Source organism: Tiliqua scincoides, chromosome 4 (genome assembly GCF_035046505.1).
Source record: "Tiliqua scincoides isolate rTilSci1 chromosome 4, rTilSci1.hap2, whole genome shotgun sequence".
Classification (NCBI taxonomy): domain Eukaryota; kingdom Metazoa; phylum Chordata; class Lepidosauria; order Squamata; family Scincidae; genus Tiliqua; species Tiliqua scincoides.
The window spans coordinates 60957228-60979022 of NC_089824.1; the positions used below are offsets into that span (position 1 = coordinate 60957228).

At 41.8% G+C, this 21795-nt stretch overlaps 1 pseudogene; it reads left to right on the forward strand.

The window, feature by feature from the left end:
* Positions 1–439: 439 nt before the first annotated feature.
* LOC136650376 (5S ribosomal RNA) lies at positions 440–558 on the forward strand (annotated as a pseudogene).
* The last annotated feature ends 21237 nt before the right edge of the window (positions 559–21795 follow it).

Consider the following 21795-nt stretch of genomic DNA (forward strand, 5'->3'; position numbering starts at 1 on the left):
GAATATTTCAAGGTCTTATTCAGCCACCACCAGAGAAAATTCAGTTGCAAGTAAATGGATATGTGATATACTAAAAAGGAGGGCAAATCAAAGTACCAGACAATGCAGACTCTTATGTTCCATAGGCTGGAGAAGTTACTGTGCCTTTGCCCGACTTACCCAATAGTCTGAAATAATAGCATTTATCTAATAAAATGTATAGTAATTAATCTGTGGCAGTTTTTCCAAATTTGTTACTTATCCACCAAAAAACTTGCTTCTTTCTTTCTAAAACTAAAAGGTGCACTTTTGCAGGAAAGAAAATAAAGCTCCTTTTATTTGTGAGATTTTTCCCCCCAGTATAAGTGGGTCTTTATTTTACTATAGTAACGGGAAGAAACGTGTAACTTTTTGACCTTCACAAGGCAAGACTTCTTTCTTAATTTTTTTAAACACCAAAGCTCTGTCCCCTGTTACCCTGCACATGCCCGATCCCGTCTGATCTCGGAAGCTAAGCAGGGTCAGGCCTGGTTAGTACTTGAATGGGAGACCGCCTGGGAATACCAGGTGCTGTAGGCTTATACCATAGTCTTTCGAGACTGAAGGTTGCCAACCAGTGTATACACCAAAGTTTATTCAAGAATCAGCATTAAATTTCTGCAGCGAACACAATAATCAGAGATATCCATCAAATAACCAGTGTTGGTCTATTAAAAAATTTTTTTATTAACTGTATAGAAATATGTTAATTAATTCTTCACTCCATATAGTAAATAATACAAGTCTCCTTTCTACTTAAAAAATATTGTAGTTACCATTGTTTTCAATTTCACACACTGTTTCCTTTTATAATCAGTTATTATTTCTCACCCCAGAAATCCTAACTGCTTTGAAAACTGGGCATGTCAGTATAGAGCTTTGAAAGATCCATGGCAATCTTCTCTTATATCAAATAAAAACTAAGATGTATCTGGGTTTTCTCTTTTATTTTTAATAGTGTATTAAAATGCAAACTGCCTTTCATTTCAAGGTTGAAAACAAAATACATTTCTTCTGTTTCATGGTTTGAGGCGAAATACCTCTCCTTAAATGAGATATTACTCTGACACACAGACTAAAAGATCTGTCGGCATTTCTGTTATATTGCTTGAACATGCAAGGACCACAATTCTTTGCTGAATCCTTTGCTGAAGTTGTGCTGTCATCACTGCAATGTCAGTGCAGCGTCAGCATGATGTCCATCATATCATTAAGCCTATCCAGCTCAAAGGGGAAGGGGAAAACAAGAGCCAGGGAAACTCCACCAGAGTCCAGAGAAACCCTAACACAGTTCAATAATCCATAAAGTGGAGGCCCAGTGACATCTTGATGTTGACCTGATGTGTAAGGAGCCATTCACTGTAAACTACTAGGCCCCAATGCTGGCAGCCAAAGAAGCAGCATCATGGCAAACAAAGCAGTGCATGGTAGCAGGTGCAGCTCCAATGAGTGGCCATGACTGGGACTGCACTCCCCCCCCCCCATGGTCAGGGCCATATTATCCATTAGGCTGAAGCCTAGGGGCCTTGCAGGGACTAGGGCCCATCAATTTACCCAACCATGAGTTAACATGGCCCTGCCCCTCACTCCTCCTTCCACCTCCTCAACAGCTTTGTAGGAGAATTGCACTTGGGAGGGGAGGAACTTGCTTCTCCCTCTCCACGCGCATAGTCTTTGCGCTCCTCGTGAGCAGCACGGCCTCTCTCATGGCATCCCTTTCTGCTGGTACCATTCTGAGCATGCTCAGTGGTGAGGCATTAGTGTGCTTCTGTCAACAAGCCCCTCTCATTCTGGTTACCTAGGACAGTGCTTTCTTTGAGGGAAAGGGAGTGGCATCTGCAGAACTTTTCATATGCATACCGCCCCAAGGGAAGGCTGAATCCAGTCAGAGGACTTGCCATAACCAAGAGCACACTCACCTTTGCACAACTGGGCAGAAACACCTATGGCAAGTACAAAAGAAGAGCAGAGGTAGGTCTCAAACCCATGCTGGCCAGTGCCACAAAACTGCTCTCTAACCATTCAGTCACAGCCAGGATCATGCAAAGAGCACCTCATGGAGCATTTAACATCCTGTAGCACCACAGACAAGCACTCCCGCCTGGGAGACCATAGCATATGGACTTATCAGAGGGAGTACTGCATGGACCAATCATTGGGCTTGCATGCACCCCTATTGCTGCACCCCTATTGCAGCAGCTCACTCATTTAGCCACACACACACACACACTGTCCTTAGGTAGGAGGTCAACTGCTCTGTGGGGTACAGCACTAGGCAAGTTGTTTTAGGGCGCAATCCTAACAATTGATTAGGCTGGCCTCCTTGTGTATTGGCTAGGCTGGCATAGGGATGCACACGGAGGCTACATTCAGCCTCTGCGCTGATGCGGAGAGGGAAGGTTGCATCAGTTAAGCTCAGCTGACACAGGGGTCTGGGGAGGATGGAGAGGAGGCGAGTGGGGAGCGGGAGAAGGGGCTGGGACCCAGCAGTTATGCCAGATTCCAACCCTGTTCCCTGAGCAGCGTGGAGCGGCTCCAAGTTCCTCTGTTCTCTTCAGACTTGCATCACCTCCTGAGGTAGCGCAGGTCCGAGGAAATCCATTGGAGCTGTGGTGGCTTACCCAGCTCAGCCAATTCTGGCCCCAGTCTTGCGCTGGATACAGTGCAGGCCTCCTGGCCTGCCTGTTCCAGGACAAGATAGGATTGCGCTGCACATAAAATAAAAATATTTATTGGGGATTTAAATAGAACAATCAAAAAACAGAAAAACAATTGGATTTCATCTTTGAGATCTAAAGGCAAAGTTCCAAAATAAAGTAAAAAGAGAGTCTAACTAAAGCAACTATTCTATGCACAGTATGAACAAAAAGGGACTTCTGTGTGGGGCTTGGCTGCAAGAATTCCCTGACTTAAAGCATCTATTTCCAGTTGCCTCATCCTGGCACTGGAGGGAAAGATCTTCCTAGCAGTTAAGCCATTTCTGAACATTGCATATATGCAACAGGGACCAAATGTGTACACCTTTGGTCCTTCCTGCTTGTTCAGCATCATGGCTTGGCTAGTATACAAGCTTACATCTTGCTCACTCTGGCTTCCCCATCTGCTTGGCTCTGAATCTGATTCTGGCACTGAATCTCTCTACCCAGCTAGGCAGCTTTCTTTTAGCCTGCCCAACCGTCGTTTTGATAGGCAGGTTCTAAGTCAACCAATGTTCAGATTTTTTGTTCCCAAGGCAGCTGAACAAAAACAAGTGTGAACTAGTTTTTGGTCAAGGCTATTGTTCTTTGATCAAGGCTATTGTTCTCTGTTCTTATGGGATTCTAAGTTATATCTGAAAGAGGAAGGCTTTGTGCAATATATTAGCTAGAGTTCTAGTTAGAATGGAAAATCTGACAGGCCATTTCCTGGGTCAGCCTCAGGGTATATAGAAAGCTGATATGGGGGGAGGACTTTTCTCAGGAGAGGGGTGCTTGCTCATGACAACACCACTGGCAGTCGGTTTAAAATGCCCCCTTGAAACGCAGTTTAATAGGACTTTCTCCCAGGCAAGTGTGTATAGGATTGTAGCCTTTTGAGACCTAATTCAACTGAAAAGCTACTAATACATGTATTAAAAATAAGATAAAATGACAACCCATCCTCTTATCTTATGACTGCTAATTTTACTTAGGAACCTTTGGTGAGCGACTGTGACAAAAACTGAGTGTGCTTCATGTAATTTCCTAAATCTTAGTTGCTCCCTAAAGCTCCTATTTTTCCCACTGGAAAAGCACAGAGTGTCAACTTGGAAGGAAATGGTTAACTCCCTCTCAACATCATTGCTTTCCTCCACTGTTCTGCCCTCACACAGCTGTTTTTAATTAAAAATAGAAATTTAGGAGATCCAGTTGTGGATCTCCTGCATCTTGCCTTATGTTTCATGATTAAAACCTCAAAAATACTTGGTCTTAATGTTGCTGTATAAGTTAAAACCAATATGTAGCCACTGTGTCTCATTTTATAAGTTCTCTGTTTTTAATTAAATGGCCACTAATTGCTATTTGTCATGTAAAAGAAAACCCGCCAGAAGCTATTTCATATTCAAACATTAAAGTAGCTTTTCTTCCCTTTCTATTTTAATTTCTATAATGGGTGATTTTATTCACCTCACAAAAATTATTACATGCATACTGTTAACTTACTTTGTTGCGGATTATATACAGACAGCATGTTGCCAGGGGTATATTCAGGAAGTTTTCTAGGACTGACAATTTATTTTAAAAAATTGGTTGTTTGAATGGGCTTTTATTCTCTGGTATCTGTAGGTAACTCTCCATCAAAAACAGCACACTGTAACCTTTAATGGCTCTCGCTGCAATATGTGGAGAGCGGGAGGCAGTCTCAGAAGTCTCTTCTGGGTAAGGGTACATTAGTTTCCTTATCCAGAGGTAAGCCCTCAAGGCATAGAGGGGTCCACTTAGACCCGTGCCAATTATAGCTGGACCTAGGCTGTGAGATTGGGTCCAGGACAGGGGGTTGGATTCGATAGCTACCAATGCCACCAAATTCACTCCCTTCCTGGACCTGATCCACCCTCCTCTCTGCCCTGTTGCTACCCTGCCTCCCACCACCAATTCACTTGGGTTGGCAGGCTGGTCTATCACCGCACACGAGGCCACTGTAGCCTCCCTGCTGGCATTCTGGCAGCACATGGTTTCACATGCTGCCAAAGGCCCTTCTGTGATTAACATAAGGCAGTTGCTGCTGGCAGAACATTTGTTCTGCCAGCTTTACTGCCCAATATGATTGAATTGTAAGGCTACAGTCATATTCACTCCTACCTAGAAGTAAGTCCCATTATATCAGTGTACCTACTTCTGAATTGACATGTATGGGGTTGCACTGTAAGTACACTGTAAGCAGTGTGAATTGTGCCCACATAAGAAAGAAGCGGGTTAATGTGCCCCAATACATACAGCATGACATAATACTTAGGGTCAAAAAAGACAAGACATGGCAAGGAGATCCACGTTCAGATTAACAACTCACATTTTCTCTTCACGCACATTTCATTGAAAGTTTCATAATAAATTGTAGCTGGGAAATTTGCCCTGTTTGAAAGTGGTATAACTCAAGTCACACCAACACAGGTTTTCTCTGAGCTTGTGCCAATGTACAGATGTTTTCAAAACATACAGTTCAGCTTAAATCCACATGTAGCAGAGATTCAACAGAAATTACTTGATGTAAGCTCTACTCCTTAAATACAAATGTAAATGAATTCAGTGTTGTAGTTATCTGGAGTAAGCAATGGACAATAGTTTAAGACAATTGTTTACATCTTAGGATGGTGTCACATTTTGACAAGACGACATTAAAGCAAGATTGCCTGATAGTGTTAGACGATTCACATTCAAGAGCTAAACCATTCATTGAAGTTAGTCCAAAATATCCAGTTATTTAACAGTTAAACCTAAACTGCCATGAACAAGCCCCTGTTCTGTCTCATGTGAATACTGTAACAGCTGCTTTCAGTAAATATGTTAAAAATGCTTTTTTGGAAATCATATAACTGCATATTTGTTCAGTTTTTTAATATGTATAAAAAAACATATAGCAGAAATGGTATACAGTTTTTAGATTAGTTGAGAAATGCCTGGAGGATGCTGGGGGACAGTGTATCATCCGAGAGGCAGATCTGCCTCAGACATTTAGGGCTGCATTTAGGGCTTTCCAGCACTGACATAAGGGCAATGCAGCTCTGAGGTAAGGGAACAAACATTCCCTTACTTTGAGGAGGCCTCCATGAGTGACACCCAACTGCAGGATGCAGCACACGACCCATTGGCACCGCTATTCCATTGCTGGAAAGTACTGACATAAGGGGTTAGGAGTGCACCCTTACTTTGGTCCTCTATGATCTTAATATTTTATTTCTGCTTATTCCCTTTTAATTCAAGGCATGCAGACGCCACACATTTGAGCATATGTACTTGGTGATCACTGACTGCCTAGAGAGCAAAAGCCAGACCAGTAACACGACTATTTACAGGACTGATGGCAAGATCTTCCTGACCACAGATCCACATGCCTGGATGGCCATACTTTGGAGGAAACCAAGTAATAACCCCCTACCTTAATTGATCTATGGAGACTTCTTCACTTCCTGAATTCGAATGGAGTTTTCATGCCTCCAAAATTCAGGTGAAGCCTTCCAGTTCTAATTCCTGCTGGAACAAAATATTTGGTACCTGTTGACCATAGCCACCTCCTAAGGACTGCTGAGTTTGGGAAAAACAACTTTAACAAATGAAAGGTTTCACGCCTCTAAAACAAATGGTCCTTGTCAACACTATGATTGAGCTCAGTCTAGGAACAAATCAATGGAATCATAGAATTCGAAAGGCCTAATAGGTCATCTAATCCAACCCCCTGCCTTAGGCAGAAAATCCTCTTAGAGCATCTCCAACAGGTGCTTGTCAAGCCTCTGCTTTAATATCTCTAGTGAGAGAGAGTCCACCAACTCTCTCAGCAATCTGTTCCACTGCCGAACCACATTGACCAACAGGAATTTTTTTCCTGATGTCTCTCTCCTGTCTTGCAATTTGTACCCATAGGTCATCAACCAGCTACCACACCCTAAAGTGGATGTGAAAACAAAGGCAAAACTCAACAAGGATCCTCAACTAGCAATGGAGGACCCCTTGATTGAGTCACCCCACCTAGAATTCCATAGGAGTCTATGAGGGAAAAGAGCAAAAAACCCTGAACTTTAGAACTTGTGAACTCTAAGCCTGAACTCTTGTTCTTTATTGCTGGTTCTTTTCTGCCTTGCTGTTGATCTGGGCAGCATTAACCCACTGATGCTGCATTAAACCATTCCCACGCCATCCACCATTCAAGGACCACCACTATTTTCCTTGTCATTTTCTTGAGTGAGTCACATTGACTGCATTGTGAGTTACCTTTTGGAGTGCTGAGTGGTTGTGTGCATGTGAAGCTACAAAATAAAAATAGAATAGCTCATATACAAAATATGCTCAACTTGGAAAGAGTTTCACTTCTTACGCCACAGAAAAAAGCCAAAGCAGTTGGGTGGCAAGCAACTGAGGGCACAATAACATACTAGCCTGACAGTAAACAGGAAAAGGTTCAGAATACTGATTGGAGCAGCTCTGTCAGCAGCAGGCTGGAGGGGGCTGTCAACATGTGGGTGCATCCCTTATCAGTCTGTCACTCTCCCCATCTCACCATGAGCCTTTCAGTCTGCATTACGGGCAAACCAGCCCTGGACAAATGTATAAAACTACATGTGTGTGCAGTTCAAATCAGGTCCATTAATTTAAATAAGTTACAACTTTAGAATGGAAACCCACTTCTAAAAATGTTCTAAATGATGCAAAGCAGAACACTTTTTTGAGCTGGTTTTTGCCCACAAAGCACAACTAACAGGAACTGTAAACAATCTCAATTGGATATCTTCTTCCAGATACACCTTTTAAAGCCATCCAGTCATCTAGCAAGTGCAAAGCAATTGACTGTCTCTGAAATATAATAAGAGGAAGGTTTACAAAGCTAACAGCAAGTTAGTGGAACAGCTAGTACACTGGAACATGTGCCAAATGGCTCTTCTTCATAAACATGTACAGGATGGAAGTCATCCTTTGTATCACCTAGTGCAGCCTCTCGTTTTGCCACAGGACATTCTGCAACTGCAGAAGCCTTACCAGCAGCTTGTTCAGCCTTCCTTGAAAACCTCCAGGTAAAATTCTGCATCCTCTCACAGTACCTACTCTAGCAACAGAGTAAAATTATTAAAATAGTGTTGATCTATGGATTTATATTGCAGACATTAGTATAGAACAAAGGCCTCCAAAGTACGGCCCACAGTGCACTAAGAAAAGCCTCTGAGGCGCAGTGCAGTGGTGGCAAAACCTTATCATTCTGCCCTGACACCTTCCATTATTGAGCCCAGTCTGTGCAGAACATCACACTGAGTAGCTGTTTCAGCTGTCAATTGCTCTAGAAGGCTCTACACCCCACTTTCCCAGGGGAAGTGGCTGCAGCAGTTTCTATAAAGATCAAGTGCAATGACAAGAGGCGGAATGGAAAGTCTTCACCATCACCTCATGTGAGAGACTTTTCTTGGTGTGCTGGATCCAAACCTGGTTTGGAGGCCCCTGATGTAGAGCATGTGGTTGCAATGCAATCTCTGTATTGTGATTCCATTGTTTCAAAAGAGACATAAGGAACAATCCTATCCAACTTCCCAGCATTGATGCAGCCGCAATGCAGCCTCAAGCTAAGGGAACAAATTTTCCTTTATCTTGAGGAGGCCTCCATGATTGCCCCCCACCACAGTATGCAGTACACGCCTGTTACCGCTGCATCAGCACTGGAAAATTGGATAGGATTTCAGTACATCAGATACATTTCAATTAAACACGATATCTCTTGTCCAAAAGCTGAAAGTGCTATACATATATTGCTATTGTGAGAATATAAGAAGATGGGAAGAAGGGTGGATTTGTCAAAGCCATCTAGGAAATTCTGCTACAAATGGGACAAGGCAGCCAGAATGATGTTAATGCATGTAGCTTGATCCTGATTATTGCTTTTCAAAACTTCAGGATAATAAAATATATCAGTGGCTAAGCTAAGAAGGGTGTTAGCTGACTGAGCAAAATAAAAATCCCACTCCTATTTAATCTACCTGCAGTGTTCATTACAACTGCCTGAAATTCACTCTCTAGATTAATGTAAAAATAATGAAATTTGATTGACTTTATTCAGGGCAGTAATGTACTTCCTATTAGAGTACCACATCCTTTTGAGGATTTGTATTTCTACCACATAGGTCTTATGCTGCAGATTATTGAGTTTATTAAAATATTTGTGTTAACTACAAGGTGCATTTTTTGTTTCATAGTATAAGCTAACAGAGCAAGACTAGAAATTCTCTACAAAAGTATTATGCTAATTGTCAGAGAAATTGGAGATCATTAAGTATTTAATAGCCCAACTACACAATTTCCCTATGAGGTTAGTCAGTATTAAAAGTTCTAGTACACTGGTTCCCAACCTATGGTCTTGGGACCACAGGTGGTCCGTGAGACCCTTAGAAGTGGTCCATGAGACCTCAGAAGATCGCCTTTGATCACTTTAAGCAGCTGGTCGAGAGAGCGCTCCCCTACAGACCATCAGAGAGGGTGGAAAACAAGACTGTCTGTAGCCATCAATGAAGTGTCAGATGTGGTTGTGGGCATTCCCACTATCTCTGGTAGTCCATGGGGGGGGGGCACTTGCTTGGGAGATGCTTCCCCATGGACCCACAGAGAGAGCAGAGAATGGACCACCTGCAGCCTAGCTGGCAACAAAAGCAGCAACCCTGAAACCTTCTCTATAAATAATAAATCTCTAATAAATATTCTCTAATTATTACAAATTTAATGGTATTTTTTGTGTGTGGGGAGGGGTAGTGTGGTCCACAGTAATTCCAATTTTTGCCTCAGTGATCTGTGAGCTCCTAAAGATTGGGAACCACTGTTCTAGTACAAAGCTAGGGGGTGAGTAATAATATGTTTTTGGGGGGGATCATATTAGCTTGCTTATTACTCTTCACAAGTCATTGAGGAACCATGAGTATCTAACCCTGGAGACGTCCACATTTTTAAGCCTTAGTATGCATTTCCAAATGCTTTGAAGCATTCATTTTGAGTTTTTTCTTAGCAAGCTTACTTTAGCGCTTGTTCTAGTGCTTCAAGCATTCTGCTGACAATCCTAGAGACTTGAGAAGATATCTTCTTACTTACATGAGATATGACAAAAAGACTTTCCTTAAATTTGGCATGCAAAGAGGTCACTGAAAATAGGTCCCCGCTTTGATGCTGGGGGATTTATCCTGAGTGAATATAATCAAGGATAGCAACCCTTCCATGCACATTTCTGAGCTACAAACTTTCCTAACCTTTCCTTAATTATTTTTAATAAAATATATAATTCAGTGTACCATTAAAATATTTTGAAAAAAACTGTTATATAGAAAGTGAAATGAGTTTGTAAACAATCCCTCTGGAGTACTAGCAATTATGTCAGAGCAAAGTGTGAAAAGGAAAAAAGCAGCATACAGTAGTTACTTGATGTTATTGTCTTCCTGAAGAACCAGACTGTCTGGAGCCCTACTCTTTAACACTCAAACAACAGGGCTTACATTTATGGGCTTTCAGAATGTTGATATTATCCTCATACTGCAAGAGGTGACATGCAATATTCAGAAACTAAAATTGAGTGTTGGGCGGGTTAGGACAGACAAAAGAAAATATTTCTTTACTCAGCGTGTGGTCGGTCTGTGGAACTCCTTGCCACAGGATGTGGTGATGGCGTCTAGCCTGGACGCCTTTAAAAGGGGATTGGACAAGTTTCTGGAGGAAAAATCCATTATGGGGTACAAGCCATGATGTGTATGCGCAACCTCCTGATTTTAGAAATGGGTTATGTCAGAATGCCAGATGCAAGGGAGGGCACCAGGATGAGGTCTCTTTTTATCTGGTGTGCTCCCTGGGGCATTTGGTGGGCCACTGTGAGATACAGGAAGCTGGACTAGATGGGCCTGTGGCCTGATCCAGTGGGGCTGTTCTTATGTTCTTAAACTGTGTTTCTTTGATAGTCACTGATCTTGAATGATACAGGGCCTGATTTTATAATGCCTAATTAAAGTAGTACAGGTGGAGCCTGTTTATCTGTGGATTTTACATCTATGGATCTGGCTCAATGCAGTCACCCTGGTCCAGGGTGACCAGATACAATTGAGGACAGAGTGCCTGCACCTTCACCCTGCCTCGCCTCGCCTCGCCTCTCTCTCCTCCACAGCCTCATGGAAAAGGAGAATGCAGTACCTGCTTTTCTCTCCTTCCTCTAGAACTGTGGGAGGAAGGGGAAAAAGCTTTCACTGCCAGGCATGTGAGGCAGAGGCAGCAGCTCACATGCAGACATTGAAAGGCAGCAAAATTTGCTGTGGCCTCAGGCAAGTTTCAGCTGGATTTGTCCCAAACTAATATACACCTCTATTTTCTTATCCAGTGTGCTGCCATTCCTCCAAGACCTGTGAGAAACTATGCAGTCGAAGAATCTTCTTATTTTAAAACTGAACGCTGCTTTTGGCAATGAAGAAACAGACACATAAAAATCTCTTTTCAGCAAGGTATTGTGTTCCATGCTGTAATTCTTATGTGCAAAACTGAGCAAATCCTTATGTAGCAATATTTCATCGTTTTCAGGACTGAATAATTTAATAAAATGAATGCTACCCAAAGATATTTCATTACTCAGTTTATTCATTAAAAATATTCCTTAATGTCCACATGATTTAAAGCCACACAAAGCCAAGTTAAAAGATTTCAGATATGGTTACAATCAGTTTTAATATTAATTAATTGTGACCCCAATTTATTGTTTATGTATTTTAATTATAACCCACCTTTTGGCATTCTTGGGTCTCTGATGTGGATTACAAAGCCACATTGTGACACTCTGACACCACCACTCCTGCATCTTCCGATTGTGACCAAAGGCTCTACTACAGCAATTCCAAAACTGTGGGTCTGGAACCCACTTGTGGGTCGTGACACAATTTTTCGTGGTTTGCAAAACTGACAGGGCAGATTAGGCTGTGTGCATCAAGAGTTAAACAAGCTGCTACTTGAGCAGGGAGTACTGCTGCTAACCCCTGCTAACTGGTTAAGAGGCACTTTTTCAAGTGGGTGCTCCTCTTTTATTTAGCAGGGGAAGAGTAACTGGCCCACCTCACCCCAGCAGTGTCTTTTCTAGTGGCTGTCTGCTGGTGTTGCATCTTTTTAGATTGTGAGCCCTTTTGGGACAGGGAGCCATTAGATATTTGATTTTCTCTGTAAACCGCTTTGTGAACTTTTTGTTGAAAAACTTTTTGTTGAAATAAATACTGTTGTTGTTGTTGCTGCCTTAATCACCATTATAGCCACACTCCTTGGCATTTATAAATCAGGCAGCAGCCTCTAGGGCAGCCATTTTCAACCACTGTGCCATGGCACACTGGTATGCCGTGAATGGTCTGCAGGTGTGCCGGGGGAGTTTGGGGTAGGTTTATTTATTAGTAGGGCCTTTGGGGGATGTGGGCCCCCCACCAACAGCATGGTGTGCCTTGCCCATTGTCAAAAAACTGATGGTGTGCCTTGACAATTTTAGTCCCTTGTCAGTGTGCTGTGAGACAAAAAAGGTTGAAACCACTGCTCTAGGGCCTCTAAAAAGGCCCTGAAAGCCACTGCCCTACTGCTTTGGATCAGAGAACCCTGCAGTTGTTCCCTTTGTGTGGAAGTCTGGTGAGGATGGCCTGGCAGGCATGGAGCCCTGGCAGAGCACATCTTCTTTCTCAGATGGTGTGGAAGCAAGAGAGATTGTGTGAAAAAGGGCAGGAATGAAATAGTGTTACAACCACACGTCCTGCAGGGACCAAAGAGGGGCAGGTAGATGGTCTCAAGGGACTTGACAGTACACAGTCCTCCAAAGTCCTGCAAGGGTGGCACTGCATCCAAATTCCAACAATGAAAACATTCTTTAATTCTCAGAAATCATTTCTCATCAAACAATTCCTCAGAAATTAAATCTTTTTAAATCTTCTGGTCTCAGACCCATATTAGGACAAAAACTGTTTTTAAAAAACAGAAGGATGAAAGACATTCAAACAGATGCTGGAAATTATTGTGAAGAATGCCTAATATGTTTCATTTCTTTAGATGTACTCCTCCTAGGTGATGTGCATATAGGTATAAAAGAACTTTGAACTACGACAGCCATTTTGAAAGTACAGTCCTGAGTGAGGTGTTACAATAAAATGCAATAATTGCATCCATCTTGTAAATGCAGTATCTATAATTTTTGAATGCATGTACGCAGCAAAACAATACTCCATTAGAAGAGTATTCATAAATATAATATAAACATAATTTAAATCTCCCCATTATCTTATATCTGTTTGCATTCCTCTTATGAGCAAACAAGGAAACCAGGAAAACTTAATTGCTATAACTGGTAGAAGCCATTGTAAAATCATAGGAATTTGCAGGGGGACTCAAGACTGATACACATCCTGAAACACAATCTTGTAAAAGCATACTTAAATTCTCTCACTAATATTGAATTATGTCTGGTCGTTTGAAATGCAGAGGATGGTGGATTTTAAAAGTTGATTATAATCAACCTCCAGCTTTTAAAAGTAGCCCATCTCTGAATGCCAGATACAAGGGAGTATCAACAGGATGTGGGTATCTTGTTGTCTTCCATGCTCCCTGAGGCATCTGGTGGGCTGGTTCTCTGTGAGATACAGGAAGCTGGACTAGATTCTCCTGGGCCTGATCCAGCAAAGCTCCCCATATGTTCTTAAATATAAATATTTTTAAAGGTACCCCCATTATTCTTCCTTGTAGCTGTAAGCTATATTGAAAATGCACAGCAGTGAATCCTGTAAACAATTAGAAGAACATAATATAATAATCAAAGGTGCCATCACAATTGTTCGGAGCATTTTACATCTATATTTTAAAACTGTTCAATGAATTAAGCATCTTTAAATAAAACTAAAACCTTTTAAACTTGTGTGTCTGAATGTGCAATGCAAAAGTTACTTTTACATGTGCATAAATCACTGTCCCATGCATTCAGATAAACACAGCTGTGTTTACTGTGGTGTGTAGGATTCCAGATGTACACATGGTCACTTGTGCACATGGAGCACTTCACCTTATTGCATTAAAATTTTCCATTACATTTTCACTCTAACTTTTGTGTCACAGAGTCCTATTCAGCAAATAACAAAAGTGACTAGAGAGATGCTAAAGGCCTTTTATATTTTAACCCATGCTGGAGGAGGACAGAGTCTGTTTCAGCAGGGTCTGTGCTTCTCTGAAAGTATTATATAATTTTTCATCAATTTACTATTGCCATGAAATGTACAGTATCCATGTCAAACAGGAAAAACGCATTCACTGCTATCATGATACAAGGAGAAAAAGATATGAGGTGAGAAGGACTACAGTACTGATTCTTTTTCAGTTTTTAACACTAAGGGCGCAATCCTAACCCCTTATGTCAGTGCTTTCCAGCACTGGCACAATGGTGCCAATGAAACATGCACTGCATCCTGCAGTTGGATGTCACTCATGGAGGCCTCCTCAAAGTAAGGGAATGTTTCTTCCCTTACCTCAGAGCTGCATTGCCCTTATGTCAGTGCTGGAAAGCACTGACATAACGGGTTAGGATTGCGCCCTAAATCACTGTACTGCATATATATGCCAGGTAGAATTCTCATTTAAATTGCAAAGACTGATTCCATACTAGGACTACTTCATGAAAATTATTTAAACATACATCCCCTTCTTTATGCCAAATAAAGGCTGAACGAACGAACGAACGAATACATCCCCTTCGACCTACAGATGATATGCAAAGCAAAAAACATGTTGGTGTTGAGGTGTATATATCTGTGGATAGTGATGAAAAAAGATCACAATTTAGATGACATCTAGGAAGTGCCAGATAATTGTAATCTTGGCATAAAATAAAAGTAGACAAAGATAAAAAAAAGCTTCAGAATGAAAACGGCTATTAAAACATGAAGAAAAAAGATTGTCTTTATATCAGCCAAATGATAATTTTAATTTCAAATGCCTATAATAAGGCACCATTATAGTAAAATTAAAGGGAATAATAAGAGCTATTTCTTAATTTTATATTGTCTTTAGAATTTGTAAATTGTCTTGGGGATCATTCAGAAACAAAAAGTGAGGTATCAAATATAATAAATGAATGTTGATTCTCATCACTAACTCAGGCTAATAATTATTTATTTAATAATCATAGGTTAATGATTATTTAATTTTATACCCCATTCATAGAGTCATATGCCACTGTGAGGCAATCTAATCTCTCTCAGCCTAACTTCACAGGGCTGTTGTGAGAACAAAAAAGAGAGATACTTATTTTTAATATACAACTTTTTTTAAAAAAGTGCACATTTACAACACCCTGAACAAATTTTGACATGAAGATTATAGCTTACTATATGCAAAAAGCCACCCAGCCCCACTTTCAGATACAGTGAGCCCTCAATATCCGTGGGAGATCTGTTCCAGGACACCCCAGGATACTTTCCAAAGATAATTAAATCCATGCAAAGCCCTCACAGGACCTCCCAGATGCAACTGGAAGTGACTTTTGGTTGCGTCTGGGAGGTGTTCTGAGGCATGTGACCACCCCATGCCTCAAATCACCTCCCAGAGGCATCCCGAAGGCACTTCTGGTTGAGTCCAGGAGGTCATGTGCACAGGTCGCACCAGCATGGAGTTAAATCCGTGGGTGCCAGACTTAACATGGGTTCCAATCCACCTCATCTTACCTTCCCAAGGTGACTGGAAGTGTCTTTTAGTTGCATCAGGGAGGTGTTCCAAAGTGCGGGAAGGCTGCGCACAGCCTCCACACACTTCAGAAGGCCTCCTAGAGGTTTCTGAGAGGCACAGTTGTACAAAAAACCAGTCTCTCAAAAGCCTCCTGCCTCTACTAATACTATATTAGTAAATTCTGAATATCAATTCAGAGCTAAAAAGCACAATTAAAAGAATATTTTAGAATAGGGAAAACTAATGAAATGTAAATAAAGCAGCACTTCATAACATGAAAAATATTTGCAGTTTTGGCAAAACTTATTCTCACATTTAAATAAGTTCATGCTAAAATGCCCCGTGTGACAAACCCTGGCTGGTTGCCCAGTTGCATATGTTTCCAATATGCCTGTTTTCAAAAGAATGAAAATATAACAGCCAGAAAGTTCGCATTTCATGTCACAGAAAAGCTTCACTCTGTAAATTGGGAATATTTAAGCAAAGGCCAGAGAACCATCAAATTTGCTCCAACAAGGAGAAGATGTGAACAACCATTTGATGCAGCTTTATGACTAGTAGGAAAGAAAGATGAGTTAAGTCATCGTCCAAGGGGGGGGGGGAGAAGTATGATGTTTGGTAATGATAGCATCTCAGCTCCAAGGAGTTCTGGAAGAAGTGGGTTATCTGGAACCCTTTCAATCTGGTTTTGGGCTGAGATATAGAATGGACATGGCCTTGATGACCTGTGCCAATGACTAGGCAGGGGGAGTGCATCCCTGTTGGTCCTGCTGAATCTCTCAGCAGAATTCAACACCATTGTTCATAGTGGGTGGAGAGGGGGTGAAACTGGGCAGAGGTAAGGAGGGAAGGGGGGCCAGAGGATGCAACAAGGAGAAAAAACTAGGAAGAGTGAGGGATGCAATGGGGAAATACTGGAGGAGTCATCATCTTAATTGTAATCCTACCCTCCCCTACGGCAAAGTCCTGCATCTGTTGCAAGTATTAAATTATGACAGCAAAAATATCTTTCTTTTCTGAGCTCAGTACACTCTCTTGTGTTAAAGGCTGACAGATAGGTGCGTAGTAGAGGAATATACATGCAGCTTAGGCCAAAAAAATTAATGTTAAAGACTGAATTAATGTTATGGCATCTTGATGACATCACCACATGGATGCCAGGGATGCAATAGCAATTCTCAATTAGCCAGAATATTTCAAGGACAGGATTCCATGGTGTGCTACAGATGCATTAACAATGGGAGGATGCTCATTAATACTTGTTCATAACCCTCAAGGTTTTGCTATACCTCAGATCAATCAAGTAGAGCAAGAGCTATGTGTAGCTAACAAATATTTTATTCACAATAATATTATGTTTGCGTATTTTATGCCTCTTGTTCTAAATCAAGATATATACAATAAGATATGGCCAGTCACAGCTGTCAACACTTGAGCTTAATGATTTGAGGATTAACAAGGTCAATGTCATATTGTCAAAGAGCAGTTAGCTATGTCCGTTAGATCAGTGGTTCTCAAACTTTTAGCACTGGGATCCACTTTTTAGAATGAGAATCTGTCAGGACTCACCAAAAGTGATGTCATGACCAGAAGTGACATCATCAAGCAGGAAAATTTTTAACAAACCTAGGCGGTAATCCTACCCACACTTACCCAGGAGTAAGTTTCTTTTACTATCATTGTTAAAAGAATACACATAGTAGCTATAATACATAGTAATATATACATAGTTAAAAGTACAGATTTCCCCAAATGCAGTCACATACCATGGTAGCATCAAGTCTAATATAATAAAAATAAAAAATTGAAATGAATGGGGACCCACCTGAAATTGGCTCACTACCCACCTAGTGGGTCCTGGCCCACAGTTTGAGAAACACTGTTTTAGACAATTTAGTACTGGAATACATATTTTTGGAATACAGGGAGCCCCTTGTATCCACAGATCCCATATCTGTGTTTTTACATACCCACAGATGCAGAAGCACCCCATGCCCCTCCAGAGCAGCAGCATCCTCTCTGGGAACCTTTGTTCCCTTACTCCATGTTGCACCCTGGCCTATGCAATGGGCCTACTCAGATCTGAACTAGCTAAATTGCTGGTGCAAGCCCAAGGAGCCCTGTGTGGGGCTTTTGGGCGCAGGAGGGGGAACAGGATTTGGTGTAGGCCAGCACTGCTGATCCCACCCCCTCCTAGGCCTGAACTGCCCCTTCTCAACCTGCACCTCAGCTGTTACACTCCTCCCCATTCTGCCATCCTCCTACCATCATTCGCCCAGTGGGATTCAGCACCAGCAGGAAGGCACAAGTCTTCTGTCTTCACAGCAGAAGACAGCAGAAGACCTCGGGCAGATACCGCTGCCCGAATGGCCCCTCCTGACCAAGGAATTGAGTCAAATAGAGGTTAAAAGAGAAGATGTTTCTGAACTAATTGATAAGTTAAAGATCAATAAGTCACTGGGCCCTGATGGCATCCACCCTAGAGTTATTAAGGAATTGAAGAATGAAGTTGCAGACCTCTTGACTAAAATATGCAACTTGTCCCTCCAAATGGCCACGGTGCCAGAAGATTGGAGGATAGCAAATGTTACACCGATTTTTAAAAACGGAAGGAGGGGGGACCTGGGAAACTATAGGCCAGTCAGCTTAACATCTATACCGGGTAAGATGGTGGAATGCCTCATCAAAGATAGAATCTCAAAACACATAGAACAACAAGCCTTGCTGAGGGAGAATCAGCATGGCTTCTGTAAGGGTAAGTCTTCCTCACGAACCTTATAGAATTCTTTGAAAAGGTCAACAGGCATGTGGATGTGGGAGAACCCGTGGACATTATATATCTGGACTTTCAGAAGACGTTCGACACGGTCCCTCACCAAAGGCTTCTGAGAAAACTCCATAGTCAGGGAATTAGAGGGCAGCTCCTCTCATGGATTGAGAACTGGTTGAAGGAACCAGGAAACCGAGAGTGGGTGTCAATGGGCAATTTTCACAGTGGAGAGAGGTGAAAAGCGGTGTACCCCAAGGATCTGTCCTGGGACAGGTGCTTTTCAACCTCTTCATAAATGACCTGGAGACAGGTGAGCAGTGAGGTGGCTAAGTTTGCAGACGGCACCAAACTTTTCCGAGTGGTGAAGATCAGAAGTGATTGTGAGGAGCTCCAGAAGATCTCTCCAAACTGGCAGAATGGGCAGCAAAATGGCAGATGTGTTCCAATGTAAGTAAGTGTAAAGTCATGCACATTGGGGCAAAAAATCAAAACTTCACATATAGGCTAATGGGTTCTGAGCTGTCTGTGACAGATCAGGAGAGAGATCTTGGGGTGGTGGTGGACAACTCAATGAAAGTGTCGACCCTATGTGCAGCCGCAGTGAAGAAGGCCAATTCTATGCTTGGGATCATTAGAAAAGATACTGAGAACAAAACAGCTAATATTATAATGCCGTTGTACAAATCAATGGTAAGGCCACACCTGGAGTATTGTGTCCAGTTCTGGCACTGCATCTCAAACAGGACATAGTGGAAATGGAAAAGGTGCAAAAGAGAGCAACTAAGATGAGCACTGGGCTGGGGCACCTTCCTTAAGAGGAAAGGCTATGGCATTTGGGCCTCTTCAGCCTAGAAAAGAGACGCTTGAGGGGGGACATGACTGAGACATACAAAATTATGCATGGGAAAGATAAAGTGGATAGAGAGATGCTCTTTACACTCTCACATCAGAACCAGGCAACATCCACTAAAATTGTTGGGAGGGTTAGGACAGGAAAAAAAAACACTTCTTTACTCAGCGTGTGATTGGTCTGTGGAACTCCTTGCCACAGGATGTCCTGGCACATCACAGGATGTGATGGCATCTGGCCTGGATGCCTTTAAAAGGGGATTGGACAAGTTTCTGGAGGAAAAAGCCATTACGGGTTACAAGCCATGATGCGTATGTGCAACCTCCTGATTTTAGAAATGGGCTATATCAGAATGCCAGATGCAAGGGAGGGCACTAGGATGAGGTCTCTTGTTATCTGGTGTGCTCCCTGGGGCATTTGGTGGGCCGCTGTGAGATACAGGAAGCTGGACGAGATGGGCCTATGGCCTGATCCAGTGGGGCTGTTCTTATGTTCTTAAGTCTTCCCACCAGCACAGCCTACTCACCAGGTGCTGCAAACATGTTTTACAGCACATTTGCAACCCTAGGGCAGCGCAGTACCCTCTGCAGCAGTAGAAGGTAAGAACAGGATTGGGCAGTGAATGATAATGATCCACGGAATTTTGGGGGGAAGGGGAACTCCTTATGATGCAGCTCAATCATGTGTTTATAATATACTATTTAAGCTAAAATATTTTTATATTTTAATTCCTTTAATTGTGTGCCAATTCTGACTTTTTAAACTGCATTAAGAGCTATCATCTACAAATGGATCAAATCACTTCTACTAACTGACTTCGATTGGATAGTCCACTGAGAGAAAACTTGAGAGCATTCAATAGTGTCTCAAAATTTAAGTGCATAATGGAGCTATAGAAGTTAATTTTTATCATATCAATATGGTATCTAGCATGGCTCATTAATCAAGTAAATCAAATCATAAATTATAAGAAAGGCTTCCAATCTAATTCAATCTGATGCAAGACTCTTTAATGACTTTGTTTTAAATTTGGACAGCTGAAAACTCAACTTTCACATCTACTGCTAACAAAGGGAACAAATAGTTCAGATATTATTTGTTGTAAGATCGTTTAGATAGCAATAATACACTCGATAATATTTGTACTGGATTCAACACTTATAAAAATGCTGTTTTCACTGCCCTGGCTGAAACAGATGGTTTCCTCATGGTGGTGCCCTTGTCTCCGCCCTCCCCCCACAGTATACAGGACTCAGAAGACAATTGTAGGAAGGTCTATTTAATATACTTTAACTCAGAAAGGGTATGATGGTGATTAGGGCCCCTGAGAGCTGGCACTGAGCCCAGGGCAAGATGCTTGATCTGGGGGCCCCTTCCCCTCTCACCCCCACCGCCCTCTGACATGCTTACTGCTACTGCATTTCTTTCCTTTAATCTCAGCAAAGTCCTCATCATTTGTTTTTTTTCTAATAATAATAATGCACATGCATCCAAGGACTGGCTTTCACTATATTCCTCATTACTATGTGATGATTTTGAAACAAAGCCCAGTGAAATAAACTTGCCTGGCCTTTAAAAAAAATTTTTTTCTCTTTTCTGTGCTCCAGACTTATATTGGTACTCCATACTGTGAATTTCACCTTCAAACAATGCCAAAACACATGCAGATTTAATCCAATGCCATATGTTATAGACAAACCCTAAACTAGAAGGATGGATGGAGCTGGCATGGGTGGAGCTGGCTGGCTGGCAACTGAACTGGTTGACCTACTACTGGGGCCTAGTCCTTCTGGTCTGAAAGTGTGAGTTTCACTTTCCTGTGTTTGAATTGTACTAATACAGTACATGTTAGTGCTTATGGAAGAAACCTGAGCTGCATTTCCACTACAGATTTAATCTGCTTTTAATGCATTGGGGACCGACAGGCTGTAGTTTATTAAAGCATCTGAGAGCTGTTAGAGCTACCCTGAACAAACTACACTCTCAAGTATGCATCAGGGGAATCAAAGTACTGCAGATACTCACACATAGGTCAGTCTCACAGATAAGTAGAAGGCAGATTTTGAGTCAAAATTCATGGAATTTTCTATGATCCTCAGATAAGACTATAATTTTTTCTGATTTCATCCAAGGCCCGATCCTGAAAAATAACCCACCAGTAATTGTTACCTAAGAACTGTACAGTCTCCAATTAAAAATATAAATATAAAAGATCATAAGATACATTCTGGTCTTCACAACCTTTTTGTAAACACTACCAGAGTAAGTGCACTGTAAACAACATACCAGTAGGACCATTACTCAAATCCTTCTTTAAGGTGCCTGCTGTGTTAAGCTAGAGGCTCCACATACAACACATAACTGGGAGTGTGAAATTCAACTCACAGCAGAGAGACAAGCAACAAGGATGAGCTTGCATGAGCAAGCACAACCACACGTAGTTGCAACCCTATTTACTCAGAAGCAGATCCATTGCTTTCTATGGGTGTTATTCTTAAGTAATGGTGCACTGAATTGTAGCCTGGGACTTTGTTTCAGATGGAAACTAGGATTATATCCAGGTGTTTTCAAAACTAGACTGCTGCCAAACATTTGCAAAATGAAACAAGGGTGCAGAAGGGTCAGGTGTGATCCTGCCAAAGAAAACAAGACTTGTTCGATTTAAACAGAAGTGTTGAGCCCAGGCTTATTTTTTTCTCAGGAGATAGGAGTAAAAGGGTTAACTTTGGCTGCAACTTGCAGAGACTAATGCC